Below are 22,895 nucleotides of genomic sequence, written 5' to 3'. Positions count from 1 at the left end.
TCACAGTTGGATGTAGAATGGGGGGAAGGCACATACGGGTGGGTGTGTGTTTGTGTCTATCCATGTGTGAGATCGTGAGGAGATGGAGGTGGCTGTGTGTATAGCGATCTACTAAATGTGATGCAAGTTTGTTGATCTTCTCCCTGAGTGATGCAGTGGATGGAGCCAGAGTGTGACTCCTTGACAAGGCTTGGACAGAAAGTCAATGCAGATGATGTGATCAGCAATGGCGATGTCACTGATACTGATGTCAAAGAAGAATCTCCAACATCCAACATCCTGTTGACAACAAGCATCGGTCCATGTTTTGCTCAACCGTCGAGTTTTGTCTCCACCTCCCAGGAAGAGAGAAAATTAAATGTATGCAGCCAGACCCCTCAACATCACGAGGATTTTCAAAGACAGCAATAATTTACTGCATTAAATGATATTATTTATTGCTTACTTCAAATGCCCTTATGGGGAATTGTGCTGTTGTCCCAAAGCTGCTCAGATTCCCTTGTGAATAAAGCTGGATTTCTATGACCGGTCAAATATGTTGTGAAGCGTTTCTCCGCTGTGGTTCAATTTCGTTGTCTGAACTCTTGGCTCGTTGTTTGAGATCGGTTGAGGAGCCTTTCCTTAAGTTCCTTGGGTCGTAGGTTGTCGTGACTGTCCAAGAGAATTTCGCGGGCTGCCTCTTGTGATGCATTTCCCTATGCAGGCAGCGCCCGTGAATCCCGACTGCCAAAATTTGGCCAAAATCCCAGAACCGAGGCGTGTGAGTGTTTTACAATTCACATCTGTGTCTCAATACAAGGGGAGGACAAGAGAATTAGACACGGTTGTTCAACAAGGTGCCCTGTCGCCAGTGCCACTCCTTCATCCTGTTACACAAGGCAAATTGCACTGCTTTTTCTCAACCTTTATTTCTGAACCAGGATGACAAACATCAAGGATAGAAATTAAAAGACAAAGAAGCAGCAAATCATACAACGTAAGTTAGTTACTCTGGACATTTTCTACCCTGAAATGCCATGTAGTGACTGTTTGTGGGTTTGTGTGTGCCTGCGCGGACCGAAAAAAACATCTTCCTTCTCTGTCACTCACACACTATGGGTGAACCCGAACAGCATGTCTTTGGAGTGTGGGAGGAAACCAGAGCACCTGCACACAGACACAGGGAGAACATGCAAACTCCGCACGGACTGAGCGGGGATTGAACTCATGCATCCCGCATCAGTGGGAAGCAGGGCAGTCACTTGTTGTGCGCTATTCTTCCATCATCTTCCTGTCTTCTGGAAAGGCATGAAAAATTCATCGAATGCAAATGGAAGCTCGCCGAATGTATCGTGACAAACAAAATACCCGGTTGAGAGTGTGCCGATGTTCATTAGCGACGCTGAGATTGCCAGAGAAGCAGGGGGCTTGATTGAAAGAGAACAGGGAGATTACTCTTGATGAGCAGTGTTGCTGGGGGTGAAGGATGTGATTGAAAATTGTTTGACAAAACAGAGTAGGACCTTCGAGGACCTTGGTACCAATACCTTTCGGGCAGGGAGCACTGAGGGAATACACCACGTTTTCAGTCAACTGGAGAGTAAAAACGACTCCGAAACCTAAGTGTAATGGGAGGATGTTGGGGAGACCTGTCCCCCCCCCTCCAATAAATCCACAGACAATTATTGTAATAGTTATAGTTTCTCTCAGCTCCCTTACCAATTTATGTAACACTCACCAATTTACTGTATATCATCACTGGACTCAGAAGAAAATAATAAAACAGATCGAAAAACCTCAAAATAAATAGCCAAGCAATATGTGCAAACCACTGAGAGATAGCAAAAGAAGTGGGTGAAAGAGAAGCATATTTCCTCAGCAATGGAGAAAAACAGGTTTATATTAAAATGGAACATTTTTTTTTTGGCATGCTTTGAAGGACAGCTTAAGGGAGCATTCTGCAGTCTCCTTTCTATGTTTTATTTGGGCCTTTATTTCTATTTATTCATTTATTTTTCTCACTCCTGAATTTGATTCAGAGCTGACTCAGTGCGGGCCCGAAAATAGAAGCTCGTGGCGTTACTGCCGATCTGCAAAAACGATAATCTTATTGCAGAGTGTTACTAGCACTCGGGAGAGGCGAGGAAGGAGGACGAGACTGTAGGTGTGAATTTATTCTCTCCTTAATAAAAGCAAACAAATGCAGCAGAACAGATTGGGTTCAGGGCCAGGTTATTGAGCCCTACGACGGGGAAGAAATGGTTATGAACGACCTTGATTCCCCCACGCCAGCGCTGCTCTCATGTGCACAACTGGAGACAGACCCTTATGTTTGCGACCAGCGAAGGGGGAGCCGGCGGGGGGGGGTTCGTGAGGGATGGCTTGAGAAACACATCGATGATGCCCTGTTTCAGGCAAGCTCTCTCGACAGTGACTGAGGTTGCATTCAGCCGGTGCTGGGGGTCTCGGTGTTGGGGATTCTCAGGATCCAGGACCTTTGAAGGCCTTGCGAGTAGCATCACTCTCCAGGGTGCAATACAGGCTTTTTGATTTGCACAGTTTCTTCCGGATTTGTTAAAATGTGGACAAGGAAGGAATCCGGGGCTGCGTTGGGCTCTTGGTTTGAGGGAAAACCTCCTGACTTCCCCTAGGAGAGGGTCTTGGAAGGAATAAAACTGTCTGAAACTGCCTGGATGTCCACGAGCAAGAATGGGACAGCCTTAGTTCAAAATAGCCTCAGCAAACAGCAAAGTAAAAAAAAAAACATTCATGTGATTATTTTAGTTAAAAAAAATTTGTTGGCGTCAATTGGAATTTTACACGTTTGTTGTCTCCTAGTAGCCAGGTACAGTCACCTTTATTTAGTATATTTTGATATCAAATAATCAAAATGACATTTAAAATTTCATATTCAAAAAAAGCTACAGATTCAAATGATTCCCAAAATATCATGTTACTTTATTTAGACACAGTTATCTATTTTATAATACCTGTCATCTGAATTTTGAACTTTGTCCATTTAATTTTTGATCACTTGCTGGTGCTTTACAGGGGCAAGTGAGTTTTACCAGCTCATCCGAGGGGACTTTTTTATTTCAATAATTGGACTCTGTGACTTCTGATGGAGCAGCTTTGTCCCAGCTAGGAGTAAGCAGGAAAATGATTCACTCCACAGAGCTGAGTCACCATGGTGGTTGCAGACACTGAATCAGCTATACATTACATATCCAAAACAAAGCTAAAACAAAGGCAACCGGCCTTGCATGAGTTTTCCTGAAAACATTTCACCGCTCATCCAAGTGGCTTCTTCAGTTCTAAGGAGTTTTGGTTTTAAACTTGGAACATCTATGGGTGGAGCCTATTTGAGACTCACATGACTGGGGTCTGTTAACAACCCAATAACTCCCTACCAATTAGAGGATGACTTTCGAGGATAACGACGTACACATTTTAGCCAGAGAAGACAGATGGTTTGAAAGAGGAGTGAAGGAAGCCATCTATGTAAAATTGGAAAACCCCTCTCTGAACAGGGGAGGTGGACTGAGACACAATTTATCAACCACATATAATACAGTTTTAGCATCTGTCCCCAAAAAGTTTCCCACCCATTTACACCTTGGCTCTGGTGGTTCTGGCCATTAATGGGTCGTTAAGTACTGCTAACTGTAGAAAAAGAGGACACCACCCAGGTTAATTTCAATAACATCCTCTAATTGGCAGGTGATTATTGGGTCATTAACAGACCCCAGTCATGTGAGTCTCAAATGGGCTCCACCCATAGATGTACACTGGGTCAATCATCCATCCATCAGTGGAATACACACACACACAGGGTGAAGCTGAACAGCATGCCTTTGGACTGTGGGAGGAAACCAGAGCACCCTGACAAAACCCACACAGACACAGGGAGAACATGCAAACTCCACGCACACTGAGTGGGGAATTGAACCCACATCCTCTCAGACCACCTAGATGCTGTGAGAGAGCAGCACTACTTACCGTGCCACCATGTCACCTATTAATCTATCAGTATCGGAAAAAGCGCTGTTAAAAGTTCAACCTGGAGCTGGACAATGGACAGGGGAACATGAGCGTGTTGCAGGTGCACTGGACACAGGACTAACTGCTACATCTACAAGATTTCTGAATCTGTAAAAGGTGTGAGATGATTATTTTATCCCACACAAAGCCACACAGATTAGTATTGATTGCCCCCAGTGTGTAAAATCCTGAAGCAGACCTTATTTTCCCTGTTTGGCAGAGATATTTCTGTCTCATTAGGTTTGAATATATTCAGAATCTGTTGCTCCTAAATACTCACATTTGTTGTAGTCTCAGAATTCATCTGTATGGACACACACACACGCCCTGTAGATAGAGCAGTGTTTGCTCATGATTTAAACCTCCCCTTGCAATGTTGCAACAGTGATTAATTTGCCTCTCATGCCACATGTTCCCTATAATTTTGTTGTTGTTTTGGCTCTAAGACTAATTTTCGAGACGTTGCTGCCGGGGTCGATTCAGCTCGTCTGACTTCATTAACTGCATCGCTGCTGCCAAGAGAGGCTGATCTCTGGAGTAGCCACTGACATCTGAATCCCACAGTTCCCTCTGTAGCCAAAATGGCATCGATGTGAATTTTAACTGCTGCTCTATGTGTGTGTGTGACCAAATATTCATTCTACCGGTTCAAGCACAGGACACAATCAGACCTTCTGTATTTTTCCCTTGCATACATAAATGCTGTTTCTGCCTTTGTTTTTGTTTTGATGATATGCAGTCAATACTTGCTGTTAGGGAGGTGCGGTGGTATAGTGGATTAGGCTGGGTCCTGCTCTCTGTTGGGTCTGGGGTTCGAGTTCTGCTGGGGGTGCCTTGTGATGGACTGGCGGCCTGTCCTGGGTGTGTCCCCTCCCTCTCCAGCTTTGCGCCCTGTGTTGCTGGTTTACCGCAACCCTGCTTGGGGCAAGAGGTTTCAGATGGGTTGTGTGTATCTGCTGTTAGTCATAAGCAAGAGGGAAGACAAGTCAGAAAAAAAACTAATGTAAAATTATTTAAAAAAAGGGACCCCTGTGCTTTTCACACACAGTTTCCCTCACTCTCATTTTTCCCAGCAGCGGTTTGAGAAGTCTCAGTCAATCTGCAGCTCAAACATCCCAGCATTAACACACCAGCCTCATTACCACTGCCAATTACTTGCCGGGGGCAGAAGCTTCAAATTTTGAAAAAAAATTTGGAATAAATCCAAACTGCTGGATGTTTATTATGTGGAGACAGAGGAGATGCAGAATATCAATGAGGTCAACAAATCTGTAAAGGTCACTACGGCAAGCATGGTGCATAAGGGTGTACCAGATGATAGAATAGGGCCATGTTAATATGAGGCCAGTAAAGCTGCCCCTTGAAATATATGGGAATGACCTTTCAGAACCCGAACAGTACTGAGGATCATGTCCTCTACCTGCCTACCAGATTGCGCAATATTAGGGAGCAGGAACTTGTGACCGAAAGGTTGTATTATGCATGTGGTTATAAAAGGTACTCAGCCTGATTTTCTTTGGTGAACGTATGTTTTAGTGGGCGGCACAGTGGCACAGCGCCTGGGTGGTATGAGAGGACGTGGGTTCGATCCCCGCTCAGTCTGTGTGGAGTTTGCGCGTTCTACCCGTGCCAGTTAGTGTGATCAGTGGATTTCCTCTAGGTGCTCTGGTTTCCTCCCACAGTCTAAAGACATGCTGTTCAGATTCACCCATAGTGTGTGATGACAGAGAGAGTGTGTGTGTGCTCCACTGATGTATGGATGAGTGACCCAGTGTAAGTAGTGTATCCAGCAGTGTAAGTCACCATGGTGAATAAGGTGTGTGGGCTGATAACACTACATAGAGTTCATTGGAAGCTGTTTTGGAGAAAAGCGTCTACTAAATAAATAAATGTACATGTAATGGGGGGGGGTATATGGAAGGAATTGTCAGTGTGAGTAACCTGGGAGCAGTTTGCTGAGAAAATCAATAACCTAATAATTACAGAGAGTATGTCTGGGAGTGATTGTAACTGCGAGTGTGTGTTTGTGTAGTGTGAGTGCGGTGGATGAACATATGTGTCCCTACTGTATGTAACCAAGGGAGGGTGTGTGAGACATTAAACAAGGTGGCCTTTTTTCTGTTTCTGGAATGAAGGAAGAAGGATCTGATCACCATTCACAGGTCTCCTGAGCAGTAATCATAGGACGCAACACCTGGGTCACCTTGTCTTCCCCCCGCAGCTCAGTGACATCCTGTGATTATACACAAGTTATTTTTCTGGCTGTAAGTCATAATTTTTCTGATAATGTCCAAGAAAAATGTGATAATTCTAACAACAGATATTGAGTCTAAATCCAAAACGGGATCTGTGTCTCATGACTGCCTGGTATTCTATTATGATGGCCACTATGATGAAATTGTGTAAATGTACAACAGTTAAGTCCTGCATATTGCATCAGATAAAACGTGTTTGCGTGACAGTTGCATGTAGACCCCTACCCAAGGGACTGTGTATGACTGTGTATGTGTGCTTGCTTTATTGGAGTGATTTCCTTATTGCAATGCAATCTGTTCGCCGCAAGAAACCTCAGCTTTAGGGAAGGAAAAAATAGTCGCACAAACTACTGCTACCAGAAAATCTGAAATTCTGCATTTGTGGTGCTTCTAGAGTGCCCTGGAGTGGGGATCTGTGTGATGGATAACTGCGCTGCCATGCAACTTCGGCGTGAAGGGAGGATGTGAATATTTTAGCAGCTCTCATCCAAGGTCCTCCACAGGAAGGTGGTCTGACCAACAGAGGGAAGCAGGGAGCTCAGGTCGGAGCGCTGCTTCCTCGGAAATTGTTCGTTGAACTAATTGGCTGCTTCGTTGTTTCTCCCGGACGTGGAAAAGTGGAGGTTAAACAGAAATTAGTTAAACCAGCTATACGGCAGATTCTGAGGTCTAGAGGCCTTCGCTTTACGGCAACCGCATTGTCCTGCGATGACCACCCTGGGGGCAGTTAGTGTGATCAAATCTTGCAGGACAAAGTCTCTGCGCCAACATCGGGCGCAATGAAGATCTGTTACACCCACACACACACGACCGCTGACAAAAAGACATTTGCAAGGTCCACTTTTCCACACGAACTCATAATTTTCCCCTTTCATTAATAAGCACCATTACGGAGAAACATACCCACAAACTCCAGGACTGCTGAGACCGATGCTGATTGCTCAGCACGGCAGCCTAATTGGTGCTCATGGTACCATACTTCACCTGAATTGTTACAGAAAATATCCAGCTGTGCAATCTGATGCAAAACTGTCAGGTGCATAAGTCACTCTGTGCATAAGTGTCTGCCAAACAACATAATGACATTATAAAAACAGTAGCAATGGTACAGCTGCGTTGTCGTGTCCCTGCGGTCCTGTCATGAGAAGGTTGGTTACCAGAAGAAAGCAAGCCTTATTGTTGTTATTCTAATTACACTGACTCACATGGCGCCGAAGTCTGGAGTTCGGCACCATGTGCCAATCAAGCGCATGGAGCTCTCTGCCCGGGGAAAATCTAAGCGGGAATCCAAAGTTGAGCTGCATTCCAGCAAACTTTAGGGAAACCAAATCCACCAAGTCACTCATCTCCAGCCCCAAAGTCATTAAACCCTCACACCTGAGCAGCGTCACGATTGTCCGCTACCAGTTGAGTCAACGGCTTTTTCGTTCCTCCCAGCTCATGTGTCGGTGCAGACATCCTTTCCCGCGCCTGTGTTCAGCACTGCTCCGACCATGGGGTAAAGAGGCTCTGTCCCTATGCAGTCATGGTGCAGAGCACATGGAGACCCTTTTCCAGTCGTGATCACCTGCTTGCACTTAAAAAAACTGTTTATTTATCAGCTGTTACCCAGAAACAAGAGTTCATGGAAATAACAATGGATTATAATTGTGGAATCCAGATAATAATTAGTTATTCTGTAGACATGAGATGATTAGGGGATGAACGTGTGCGGGGGGAAAAGGTGAGAGAGCGGGACAGCATGACTACAGCTGTCGTTCGCAGCAACGGGCTCGAGGCCATCCCAAATGACATTTAAGGGGTGTCGAAGCCCTGGAAGGCGGCCCGGACAGGTCACGCTGATGCGGGTTTACTTCGACCCGCTGTCACGGGAGATTAGCCCGTGACGCAGTGGCATTTAGTGCCGCACGCCGTCGGCCAGCGGCTCTTTTGACACAGGGCCATCTCCGTATCCAGACCCTGGACCTCGCCAAAGCTTTGTTGCCTTGACACTCGTCGACGTCAGTCACCCCCAAGTGCAAAGATTCACCCACAATCATACATGCGCACATGCATACATGTAAGCACAGATGGTATTACACCTGTATGTATTTATTCAGTATTATTTCAAATGGTAGATTTTTAGAAAGGTAGACTGTCATGTTGTTGGCCCATGAATCTAATTCCAAACCACTCATCTTGCTACCCTTAACTCTGCCACTGAGTCATTACTCAGCATTCACTTCAATACTAGCCTGATTTCCACTCCGTACTCCTTCTCGTTTCTCAACCACTCTCCCCGAAGAAGCCGGAGTAAACCTTTCTTTGGAGAAGCATAAAATCTCGGGGGGGCGGGGGTCCGTGGTACGGGTAAATAAGACCCTTTGACCTCCACAATGAAGGAGACCAATGTGCCTATGAATGATAATGAACCATTTACAGCATGAACCTGGAGCCCAAGAAGTCCTTGTGGGAAAAGTAAATCACTTCATGAAGCTTCAGGTTCACTCTTCAGGTCCACTTTAATGAAATTACCAATAAGGTTTACCGCGTGTGCTGTTTGTATGAATGTAAATCACATCTCAGCCCCCTCTTTTCCACATTAAGTCTAGTGCACATCCACTAGACAGAACATTCTCGGTTTCCCTGAGGTCCAGTGTGTAAGTCTGTTTCCGTTAGTCCGTCTTTTTTCACCCCTCGTTTCCTCATCCCTGTTTATGGAGGGAGTTTGGGGGGGGGGGGGGTCACTCCTTTATCCCCCCAGAGTATCACTGCTGCTCTTTTTCTTCCTTCCTCCCTCCTTACCCTCTTCTGTAGACCTTCACAGTGGTCAGCGTACTGGTGTAGAGCATGCAACTAATGACATTAGGGCAAGATTAAAGGAAACATCAGTCAGTGGGACTGTAGTGAGTGGCAGTGGGTCAGACAGCAGAACGGAGCTGGCTCCTAAGGAATGATGGCTCTGTCTCTTTGTGCACTGGTGTGAGTCGTTGTCTCCATCTGAACGATTGTGATTACAGGCTCGAGTCTTCCTGGGTATGACGCAACAAACTTTGTGTACCTTGTTTTGGGGACTTTATGGCATTCTTCTCTGCAGATCCTCTCAAGCCCTCTCAAGTTGACGGGGACCGTCGATAGACAGTTATTTTCAGGTCTCTGGAGAGATGTCCGGGTTTTCATAAACGATATCTCTGTACTTTGCTCCACTCAGCTTTCCCACAACCCTAACCAGTCTCCCCAATTCCTGCCACTGAAAAACAACCTCGAAGCATGATACTGCCACCACCAGGTATCAAGGCGGTGCCTTGTTTCATCCAGACATAATGCTTAGAATTGAGGCCAAAAAGTTCAGTCTTGGTTTCATCGAACCAGAGAATCTTATTTCTCAGTCTGAGAGTTTAGGTGCCTTTTAGTGTTTTTTGCCCAGATCGGTGGAATGTTGCAGTGATAGTTGTCCTTCTGGAAGTTTCTCCACTCTCCACACAGGATCTCTAAAGCTCAGCCAGAGTGACCACCGGGCTCTTGGCCATCTCTCTTACCAAAGCCCTTCTCCCCCAGTTGCTCAGTTTGGCCAGGCAGCCATCTCTAGGAAGAGTTATGCTTGTTCTCAACATCTTAATTTAACATCTTTAATTTAACAATTATGGAAGCTACTGTGCTCTTGGGAGCCTTCAATGCTGAAGAAATTTTTGTAGGCTTTCGCTGAGCTGTGCCTCAATACAAGCCTGTCTCTAAGCTCTGAAGGCAATTCCTTTGACCTCATGGCTTGACTTTTGCTCTGATACACATTTTCAACTGTGGGACCTTATATAGACAGGTATGTGCATTTCCAGATCATGTCCAACCCATTGAATTTACCACAGATGGACTCGAAACAAGGTCTAGAAGCATCTCAAAGATGATCAGTGGAAATGGGATGCACCTGAGGTAAATTTCGAGTGTTATAGCAAAGGGTGTGAGTACTTACGTCAATACAATAATTATCATATTGACGTAAATATTCACACCCTTTGCACTAATTATATATTTTTATTATAATATAATATAAATTATATTTGCAAAAATGTCTAAAATCCTGTTTTTGCTTTGTCATTATAGGGTAATCAATGTAGATGAGGGAGAAAATGAATTTAAACACACACACACACACATTTTCAGAACCGCTCGTCCCTTACGGGGTCACGGAGCCTACCCGGCAACACAGGGCATAAGGCCGGAGGGGGAAGGGGACACACCCAGGACAGGACGCCAGTCTGCCGCAAGGCACCCCAAGCGGGACTTGAACCCCAGACCCACCGAAGAGCAGGACTGCGGTCCAACCCACTGCGCCACCGCACCCCCGCGCTGAATTTAAACAATTTTAGCATAATGCTGCAACATAAAAAAATGTGAAGGAGTCTGAATACTTTCTGATATTTATATATATATTTTTTTCTGAACCGCTTGTCCCATATGGGGTCACGGGGAACCGGAGCCCACCCGGCAACTCAGGGCGTAAGGCCGGAGGGGGAGGGGACACACCCAGGACAGGACGCCGCAAGGCACCCCAAGCGGGACTCGAACCCCAGACCCACCAGAGAGGAGGACCTGGTCCAACCCACTGCGCCACCACGCCCCTTTATATATAGATATATATATATGTATAAAATTAATTCAAATCTTATATCACCAAATTCCTTTACATAATCACCTCTTTCAATAAACATTGCTATTAATTTTCAAGACTTGTTGACAACAAGTCACATTCTATGTTAAATATGATAATACATTCACAGATTTAAATATAGGCCTGCCTGCTGGATGCCAGGGGTTTTGAACTAACTCTGCATTACATAACCAGAAACTATAAAGGATGCTTAAGAACTGCTTTTTGTTATTGGTGCCTGCAAATTGCAATTTCATCACTGCACATATGTGTGTTGGCTCATGCGTGCTGCTGAGACAGAAGGTGGGTTAGTGCTCCATGGGTGCACACATGGTAAATAAGAGCCAGCATTAATCTCACACATATACATGTTCTGTCCTGCAAATGACCTGAGAACGTCTGTTGCTCCTAGGCTTCCAGCAATCTGCATGCAGTGACTTTCTAAGTGCTCGTCAATGAGCAGACTGTCATAGCACCAGAGACTTTGATGGGACAAACAGATTGAGGAACTTCATGATGTGGTCAAACCGTTACTGACTGGCAGCAGACACAGGCCCAAATCCTTTAGGGACCCTGCATCCCTGGATCCTTTTCACATGGGTCAGTGAAAGGCTGAAGGATCATCTTCCAGCATCTATCATCTATTGAAAAATCACTTAGCTTCTACCCCTGTAAAGGGAGTTGCAATAGTCGTCCGGTGTACCATATTGGGCACTGTGAGGAGTGGGCTGGTTTTTTCAGAATCTTTCTGAGCTGTGGAAAGGAAACAAGTCTACTGTGATTTTTTTTCCGGAACTATTGAGTACCAAGAACATGTTGGGCTTCCTTGCACAAACAATAGGGAAAAAATAAACTTTTGGATTCTGACATGTCTGACTTTGGGACACGTGCAGCTGTTACTTTTTTTGACTGTTCACCATGGTTGCACGTATGAAAGTGATGCTGAAAGAGCACATGGTCAAATTTATAATGGGACATGCGCAGTATTTTAGATTTTTGAGGACTTACATCACATTCATAATTGCTGTTGTTTTATTATTAGAGTTTGGGTTCATGAATAAAAAGTAAAGTTAAACATTGACTCAGGAAATCCATTTTTATCGGAACAGTTAATTATTTAGGAAGCTCTTCCTTGCTGGTTGGCACATTAAGCCCTTGATGGATTGTGATGCTCAGAACCAAGAACTTTTTGCACAAGAAATTAAAATGAGCTGAGAATTCAGTATTGACTGCAGACACCAGAAAGAGCAGATCATTCTCCCAGCTTCCAGAGTAATCATTGCATTTATTCTTAGGTTCTGAACCCTAAATTAAAGTGTAATGACTGGGCAAGAAATGATTATTATTAATAGTTGGTTGTGTAGCTGACACTTGTATCTAAGGACACTTCCATTTATATCCCAATAGTCTGATGTTTCACTGTAAAAATCCAGTTGAGGTACTTCATGCAAGGCCACCTCAACAGGGCACTTCCACTTTTTCGAACTACTGCAATCTTCTGATTGCATCCCGCATCCTGTAGTGCTATGCGACTCACTGCCTTTATTTTGCCTTTTTTTTCTAGGGAACAGAGGAAGAGAAAACTGATCTTGTCAAAAAATATCATCTCTCTAACAAAGGAATCGTCATGGAAAAAAATGATAACTACATGACTTCAGTGACGGCAAAGCTGTCATTTTGCTTGGATCGATTGTGTTTAACAGTGACTGAAAGTCCCTGGTCAGACCTGCAAGGTCTGAAGTTGCACAGGCAGTTAACAGAAGGGCAGAAATGAATTGTGTCCTGCTTCTGAATGTTACAGTGCATCTCAGGCAAATCCCGACGCTTGCATTATGTATCGCCACCCGAGACTTGCAAAATCCATCTTTTGTTGACACTGCAGGATTCAAGTTTCTGACTGACATTTACCAATGCTGACATCCAGATGCTGAAAGCTCACCGCAACCTAAAAATTGGTCGTGCACGATTTGCAAATGAAAGCAAGCAGAGAGAAAACACAGGAAATGTGGAGGTAATTTTCAAACGGTATCAAGGCATTTAATACATGTATAAATCTCTGTGGCGTCAAGCCATGCTAGGGAGAAGAAGCACTTAGCTACATTTACTTATTCAGCAGATGCTTTTCTCCAAAGCGACTTCCAACGAACTCTATGTAGTATTATCAGCCCACACACCTTATTCACCAGGGTAACTTACACTGCTAGATACACTACTTACACTGGGTCACTCATCCATACATCAGTGGAACACACTCTCTGTCACTCACACTCACCTGAACAGCATGTCTTTGGAGTATGAGAGGAAACCAGAGCACCCAGAAGAAACCCACACAAACACAGGGAGAACACGCAAACTCCACATAGACTGAGAGGGGATCAAACCCATGTCCTCTCGCACCACTCAGGCACTGTGAGACAGCAGTGCTATTCGCTGTACCACCCTGTTGTGCCTGAGCAACAACTTCAAGCCAGAGACGAACGGGTCTTGAAATGAGCAAATAAGAGTGTACATCCAAGTTATTTGTGTGTGCCACTTATCCAGATTAGTAAAATTTCAAGACAGCCATCTCCTTATTTTTCTTCATTTGGCTCCTTTGTTGTTGCTACAAGTTTTCGTTCCCTTGTTGTTCAAAATGTAATTTGGTGGCCCACCATAGAGCATAATCTTTACTCATTTTGACTTTTATCCAACACTTTTCTCTGTGCAAATATCCTCTCTAGTCAGATACATTATTTGCAGATATTCCTTTTAACCAATTGATGAAGCATCAAGTTGAAATGCGTCATTTTATCAAACTTAAATCGGCGATGGTGAAGATAATGGGTGCTATTATTATTATTCCAAACAAATAAAGGCAATTTGAAGTTTCCTTGATGGTTGGTGCTTCATGCATAGGGTCCCTCAGCTCCTAGGGGCCTGTCTGTGTCAAGTGATGTTGTTTGCATCCATACTTTGGGTCTCTAATGGCAATTTTCATTGCATTGCAATAATGGTTACCATTTTAAATCATGTCTACTCTGGGCTTTAATTGGTCCATGTGAATCTGAAATTGACAAGCTCCTAAATTTATTCCTTTGACAACATAGACTTCAACTCCTGTATTAGACCCTACATAGATTGCTTTGTACGCTCAGGAACACACAATGCGATTTTTCCACACAAGCATCTTCTCCGGGGTGCAAAAAAGTTTAATTTTCTTTTCAAACACACACATCTGTATTTCTGCTGCACTCCTACAAATGTATCCATTCAGCGCAGATGGTGTGTGGGTGACTGCTTGGCCTCCACATGTTGTGATAGGAACCCCAGTGCATTTTCCCTAAGCCAATCACGAATAAACGAACATTGAAGACAACACCGAAAGCCTGTGCGATTACCTACACTGAGGTGCATTTACTCAAGAGGCAGATTATGGGTGACATTTTCCCATGCGAAAATGAAATGGATTGCTTCAACAGGAGTGGAAAATATAACAATGGAACTGTAGTCTGCATCAGGATAGAACGATGGTTTATAGACCACTGAAATGCATGGTGACCTGTTCCGCTGGTTAAATAGAGTGAGGAGCTTGGAGAATATGCAGTAAATATTGATCAATCGATCCATCGATCCATCAATCGATCCATCCATCCACTCTTTATGGTCATGATGACACTGAGTCATTAAGTCAAAGACAGAGAAGTTTATAACAATAAGAAGGCTAGGAACCAAATTTGTTTAACTGGTTCCCTTTCTGTAATTATGCATGTATGCATATTCATGTGGCATGTGGTAGCTATGCATGGTTAAAATAGTTTCTCTCCAACTTAATGGCTTTGACAATAGCTTGAGCACATAATGTGTAACCTTCCATAATATTTTAACTGCCTATAAATACAGGCTAAAGTGATTGATGTGGCACTTTGTAATTTTATAGCATGGGGTTGGGGGTGGTAATTCCAATCGATGGGGAAATGTTTTACCAGCTGCATGTTTAATGAATATAGAATACACAGGCTTTTGAGGAATAGATAATTCAGTTTATGGTTAGTTTTAGGTTCTGAGTCGCAAATTAAATAGAATGTCTGACACAGAAGCTCTATTGACATTATTCTTAATTTTTGGTTTATATTCAAGGTGACGCATAGCATTTGATCTGTCTATACAGCTGGTTATTTTACTGGATCAGTTCCGGGTAAGTACCAGGCTAAAGGGTAAAAACAACAGTAGAATGGAGTCAAACTTGAACCAGCAAACTTTTGGTTTTCAGATCGAGAATGATACTCACCCGATCAGTCGGCTGCCAACTGGATTATAATTTGTATTTATGCTGGAGCTGTTTCTGCACGAACGAAATGAACTCGTTTTTTTTATAAACATTCCCTGCGCAAACGCTTTGCATTGCATTAAAAAAGTGAACAGAAAAGTGAACAGAATGAAATAAATATGTAAATAATATGTTTGAAATAGTCTGTATCCTTGTTTCGAGACATTCTACCGTTGTGAGATCCATATAAAATCCCCAGCAGACCTAATGCATGTGCTTATTTAATGCATAAAGCTGTAAGGGAGCTCTTAGTGTGGTACAAGAACCCTCTGGTTTTCTGTACTGGAAATCAAACTCGAGCAGAAGCTTCCAGAAACCAAATTACCAATCTTATTGTTAAGATCATGCACAATCAAAGATGGTTCTGGGAGCTGCAGTATTTTTCATTGTAAGAGAGCTGATTAAAATTCCCTCATCCTTAATCACACATGTGAGTTTTAAACAGCTTAGACCACTAATTAAAAGTTAGTCACTGTTGTTCCTTTTCCTGAGGCATCTGTGGGGATGAAATGTCACTGATTCAAACTTTTCAAACACTCCTTCAGAATAAAACAGACACCGAACACGTGATCAAGTATATAAACATCCCTCTTACTTATTCCCTCCCTCATCATTTATTTGTCCCCCATTATTTATTCCATCCCTCATTCCTTATTTCCTCCCATCCCTGAATTTGTTGTATGCATGTATGTTTATATGTGTGTGTATATGGATTTTGTGATTTTTTTTTTTGTCTTCTCTGCACTATGAGCCATTGGGAACAAAAGCCAAATTCCCTCTATGTGTGTGCATACTTGGCCAAATAAATCAGATTATGATTCTACAAAGGTATTCCGCTGTTCTGTTAATGTCACTTAACCACAACACCAGGTGTATTTTTCCAATTATCCAATATTTTTTTCATATTCTACTAAAGGGCTGACCAAGGTCACTTCCAGGTGTGACTGAACATGGTTATATAGTTTACCGCAAAGGATGCCCACAATAACTCTCTCTGGCTAGTTCGGCTGTGAGACGCTAATGTATTATAACTAATGTCTTGACCTGCAGAATAAGGCTTTCTCATAACCCAATGCCATGTTTTACAAAAGCCTGCTGCCATGTCATGTCACACAAAATTACCGAGTGCTTCTTATTTCCCACAGCAAAGATGTGGTTTAGAGGCTTTCTGCCGACCCGATCCCCTTCAGAAATTACAGGAGACTGCGTGATTCTTTCAAAAGTCCTTTTTTTCCCCCATAAATTACTATTTTTTCCCATACCATAATTTTGAATGACCAGGGAAAACGTGTCTCCAACAATAGTCGAACTTGATATATTTCTGTTAGATGAGCTGTATTTTTTCTCTCTTTTCTAGGCATCAATCCAAATCTGGGGCAGTAGCCTAGCAACCTATATTCAGTAAAGTCTCATAAAGCCCAGATGTACTCACATGAATGCAGCAGACTGACATGTATGCACATCATTCAGTAATTTAACAATTTACATGCTTTTTTCTGACATTCTGATCAGATATTTTCATAAATCATTTTCATATGTTTCACCTCTTACTAGCACGTAAAATAACTCCCGCTTCAGCCGCTTTGTTTCTGTGTTATTTAACTTCCATGCTTAGCTGTAACCAGTCAAATTCAATGTAGGTACAGGAAGTTTGAAAAATATAGTTATTCCAATTATAGTACATAAGATTATCATTGTGTTCCAGGACTGATTATAATGAAACAAGCTAGAGGTGTCAAACTGAGATGTAGAACAATATTAACAAAACCTGCTATTTTTTGCTGTTTGTGGAAGCTTCAACATCCCTAAATCCACATTCCTCTAACTTCACCATCAGGTGAACTTCCGTCGACCCTGCTCTCCCTCAACTGCGACCTGCGTCTTTCCTGACTTTTCATAGATGGTAAAGATTTGTCTTGCTCTCACTATGGCCTGTGGGCATTGCTTACAGTATTGCTTTGTCCCGCTGTCAGTCGATAGCTGAGATGCTCTGAGGCTATCTTCATATGACACAGTGGAAACTGAAATTGAATTCCTCCTGTGTGTTGCAGTTAGATAACTTGTGACTGTACAGGCAGGAAACGGAGTCACGGGTCTCTTTGATGCACATTGTTTTCATGAAATTAATGCATTGGTTTAATTATAGGGACAGCTGGTATTGTAATGGTTACAGCTACTGCCTTTACATCTAAAGGTTGCAGGTTTGATCCCCACCTCTGGCTGTAGTACCCTTGAGCCAGGTGTTTACTCTAGTGGTATAAATGGGTGAATAACATAACTCTAAGTAGCTTAACATTGTAAGTTGCTTTGGAGAAAAGCATCTGTCACGTGAAACATAGAGGCCTGGGATGGCTGGACCCAAGTGCGGCGCCATTCGTCCGGAGGTAAGGTGAGGTAAGTTCTCGGTGTTGGGGACAGGCGAAGGGTTGGTCGATCAGCGGTCAGGGTCAGAGCGAAGATCCATGGGCGAGGTCAGGGGACTTAGCGAAGGGTCGGTCGAACGACGAACAGGACGGGAACGAGGATCCGTGGACGTGGTCGGGAAACGAAGCGAGGAGTCAGAAACCGGAGGACGTGAATGAAGAGCTAGCGATGCTTGTGAACGAAGAGTCACAAGAAAGGGTGGTCATCCTTGACGAGATTCCGCAAAGGTCTGGGAGTTGCGGAGTGTCTTTTAAAGTGTAGGTGCTGAATTGGAGTCAGGTGCTGTCGACCGAGTTGTGGGCATGGACGTGACAGCATCAACTAAATGAATAAATGTAAATTAAAATAATAAAAATGCGAGCTGACTGAATGGAAGTACCATTAGCTTCTTGGAAGTAGATCAGGCCCCTGCAAACTGAGGAGGATAAAATATCTTGCGGTGTTGGAGCTCCTACCCTGGGATCTTTCCTGATTTATTTTCTCAACAAGCAGCACAGAGGACTGACTGACTCCACTCACCTAGGAATTGGAATCCTTTGCCCTCATTCCATCTCCAACATCCATCTCCAACATCCATCTCCCATGGACGAGAGGACAATGTGTGCATCATCGGCCTTGAGTTTGTACCTTAGGTGTTTTCTGGGAATCAACTAAAATTGTCATTTAGCTTTATTAGAGAGGGATTTTGCAAGTAAGTAACTTACAACTATATGAATTTTCTAAATTGGCACATGTTGCACACTGTGGGATGGCAGCAGAATATTCCACTAAGAAGCAACAAGAAGTATCTTGACAATTATTGTCTGTATAAAGTTTTTTTTTTCTTAACCAAAGTATTTCTTTCATTTGTTTAGAAAATAAACACAGGAAAAGCACTATTTCTCAGCTGACAAACAAACAGGAGAAAAATATGGTAACACTATTAAAAGAAGATGCTTATTTTTCTTCTCTAGTGATGAGCAGAAAACTAATTTTGACTACTGGAAAAAACAACTCTGCATGTTTTTAGATAGGCAGTCTCCAGAGAACTGTAGTCCTGGGATGATGGATTTGGTTGTTTTTTGATGGTCGATTCAAACTTGTGGAGAAATCCATACAAACCAGAATTTGCATGTTGATGAATTATTCAGATTACCTCTTTAATGTTGGAGGATTTATGCAACCAACCACTGGGCAAGAGGAGTCCTCAAACTAGCCATTTAAGGAAGGATCTCTCAAATCAATTGTGAGTTAAGGTACTATTTAAACCAGTAGTAAATAAGGAGAGAGACCTTCTGAACTGCCTTCAGAACTGCTTCAGTTCTTTTTGGACCATCTTCATATAATTTCTGAAGGGTGTGAAATTAGCTATTGATCCAGGAAAGATTCCTGCCCTTGGATGGGACCCTCATGGATGAAGAAGTTTGTCATGATAGTTTGTGGGGCCATGGAACACCTTTGACTTCATCCTGCTGTTCATGGAACTACCCTCGAATCCTTTCAGCAGTGTGTATGGGTGTGTTATTGATATTGTATTGGAATATGTGAAGAGTAAGACAAAGGAGTATTTTTATTTTCCTTAGCCCTACACAACATGCAAAGCAATCGCTGGAGCCAGTGACGCCCATGAGATTGTTGCCTAGGCCATTATAGACCCTTCATCATTTTGTCAACAGTTTCACAGAAAATCAAGAGAGCTGAAGGCAAGCTGAAGTGCTTTCTGGGTTTTGGCACGTTGCTATATTTATTTAATTTATTGTAAGAAGTTGGTATTTTTTGGTTGTGTGGCATGTACTGGATTTGGGACTTTGTTTAGATTGTGGTGTCTCTGGGCAAAGATTATTTGGATGGAGTGAAATCCTTGCGGGGGCGCAATGGGTTGGACTGGATCCTGCTCACTGGTGGGTCTGGGGTTTCAGTCCCTCTTGGGGTGCCTTGTGATGGACTGGCGTCCCATCCTGGGTGTGTCCCCTCCCCTACGCCCTGTGTTGCTGGGTTTGGCTCCGGCTCCCCCCGTGACCCTGTATGGGACAAGAGGTTTCTGATGATGTGTGTGTGTGTATGTGTGTGGGGATTCCTTGCTGGGGCTTTGCTGAGGTTAAGGTTATGACCTTGTTCTCTTAGGCTGTGTTTCTCACCTGCTTTATTCTACTCCTGTATCCTAGTCAGTGTGACATTCCGGTTGGCAGCTGAACTGTGATGGATTGGTGGGAGTTCAGTGGGAACCTTGCCAGAGCCATTGTTATGCCTGCTGGTGAAAGATGTTCAGCACTGGCCTGTCTGCGAGAGCGTGTAAACAACCAACGTTGCCCTGATGAGTGATGCTTATGTACAAGATGTCACTGAGTGGACTGGCTGTCAGGTAAGTCTTATTGAGTAATTGTCAGCCTGCAGTCTGTACAAACAAATGTGCGCAGCATTAAATTGGAAAAGCTTAATTGTTACATTTATTTATTTAGCAGACACTTTTCTCCAAAGTGACTTCCGATGATCCCTATGTAGTGTTACTAGCCCACACACCTTATTCACCGCGGTAACTTACACTGCTAGATACACTACTTACACTGGGTCACTCATCCATACATCAGTGGAGCACACACACACTCTCTCTGTTACTCACACACTATGGGTGAACCTGCACAGCATGTCTTTGGAGTGTGGGAGGAAACCAGAGCACCCGGGGGAAACCCACACAGACACGGGGAGACCATGCAAACTTCACACAGCCTGAGCAGGGATCGAACCCACGTCCTCTCGCACCACCCAGGCGCTTTTTTACTAGGTGCAGCAGTTTTTGCACCGCTACTATAAGGTGTCCCGAACGACAGCTTCTGTTACATGATCGCCTGCCTACAGGTCTATTCTAGTACTGTCAACCTATCATAGAAACGTGGATGACTGTCTGAAAGGCAAACCAAACATAGCCAACAGCTTCTGCTGTTCTCAACCATTTGAGCGTGGGAGACAATGTTCTTGTTTTGAACGTTGAGTGGTGCTAATGTTGAACAGCTTGCTGTCTCCACAGTGCAATGTCTGATAGACAATAAATGTCATTTTAACTGCAGTTTAACGTCTTCCTAGAGATGTTGCTGCTGCTGTGCCATTAAGTTGTTTAGCTTCTTTTTCTGTAGAATCTGAATGGATTTCTGAGTGTGAGTGGGATGCAAATGAACATGTAACTGGGCTTTTCAGTAAACCGCAGTATGTGCACTTTGTATCTGTGTATTTCAGCGGCAAGGAAATAAAAATATGAAGATATGTACCGCATCTTTTAAATATGCCAGCATTTTTATTGTCTAAAAAAAATGCATTTGTTCTCAGAAATAGCACACATCTTGTTTTGATAGCAAAAGCTCATTCTGTTTTTGACGATAAAACATTTCGTAACTGTCCTGTGTTGGACTGTGTGTGCGCGCGCAGAAGGCTGTGGTTCCTTTGGGAAATGTTGCGAGGAGGATTCTGACATGGACAACGACTCAGAGGAGCGTCAAGCAGATGTTTGATATTCAGGAGGCATCCTGCATGCTAGAAGTCAGGGAGCTGGGGGTTTGTGCTGAGCAAGTGCAAGGAAACACAAAAAATAAAAACTACTGTAAAGGTCGGGGGGGGGGGCTCAAATTTATATGCAGCAAAGGGCAAGTTTAGCATTTTGCTGGGTCGTTTCTTGAATCTTATTATAGCAATGAACCAGGAAAGTGAATCATTTTACTGAGAGTTTAAAGTAACTTTTTAAGTTTCTGTAATTGCTGTGATTCTGTCCAGCTGCCTTGAATACTTTTGTCATATTCCCTTATGAGCGTGACTGCTATACCGGCAGTTGCATCATACGTATGATTACATTATTGAAACCTTCTTGAAAATGACTCACCTTATAAGGAATTATGTCTACAGGAAGCTGGGAGATGTCAGGAATTTTTTTTTTTTTTCTCGCTTGCTGTGAATACCTGAAAGCTCTGCAAAGTCGTTCAAGAAATTTAAAGCCTGATGGTCAGATTTAACTACATAGACCAGAAATACATTTAATGTGACCCTGAAAGGCTTTTAATGCTTCTCTTATGCAGAAATTCTGTTTTGCTGTCTAACTCGGCAAAAATATGATGATCTGAAAGAGAGTGAGGAGGACCCCACAGTGACATCATCGGGGGGGGGGGGGGGGGGGGGGGGCTGCTGAGAGCTCAACAATGTCCTGTCCAGCCCAGTGCAGGTAACACGGACAGGTAAGATGAACGTTGGGCTTACCTTCATGTACGATAAGCATTATGTCTGGTTGAACACTCGTCTGGTTTTAGTCACTCGTTCTCACTACCTCGCTATCATTACCTGCTTCTCCAAGCAAGGATCACTGTGGTCCGGAGCCTACCCAAGAATCACTGTGCACTACGCTAGGAGGGGTACATCCTGGACAGAATGCCAGTGCAACAAAGGGTAGCCACACACACACACACACACACACACACACACACACACACACACACACATACACACACACACCTTTGCTCACACCTACACTCACTATGGACAATTGAGCATCATCAGTTCACCTGAAAGTGCATTTTAAACAGCCTGCAAATACTGTGTTTCGGTCTCATACCCAGAGAGGGTTTTTCGCAGATGAAGACACACACACACACACACACACACATAATCACGGAAAGCCTTGGTCAACAATACACAAAACACATGGATGCATTCGAAACACCTTGTGAATCACAAGATGGAAAAGACACATAAAGACAGACCAGGGAACAAAAAAACTCAATAGAATAAATTTATTTTTAAATGAATAATTTCTTTGTGTTTTGTTTTAGTTACATAAATAGAAAAGTACAATCATTGGTATAAATGTGCAACTTGCAACCGGAATTAATTTGCATACATTAAATTAATGGTACAAGACGACGCAGGCAATATGAGCCAGAGTACTGCGATGCCAAGAGGTGATGTCATAAGGAGGGTGGGTTGACAAGCGCAGCATAAGGCTTGTTACACATGGATTGTAAATTAACCAGTAACCTGGAACCAGAGTCTTTGAAAGGACCTTAAGTCTGATGATGCAGCTCGGCTACCTGAACAACGGCAAAAGGAATCAGACAGAGGGAAAGTATAATGTTCCACTGATACACAAAGAAACAGAGAACCGTTGAAATGTGAAGCAGTCCGTGACTCACATGTTGCTGTTAACACAAACAACATATTTCCATCTGTTCTGCAAGGAAGCTAACAGGTAGACATTTCCATTTATATGTTCACCAACACATAATTTAGTTTCATAACAAGCACATAAACT

The sequence above is a fragment of the Scleropages formosus genome, chromosome 8, assembly GCF_900964775.1.
Source record: "Scleropages formosus chromosome 8, fSclFor1.1, whole genome shotgun sequence".
Lineage (NCBI taxonomy): Eukaryota > Metazoa > Chordata > Actinopteri > Osteoglossiformes > Osteoglossidae > Scleropages > Scleropages formosus.
Note: the sequence above shows the minus strand (reverse complement) of the source record.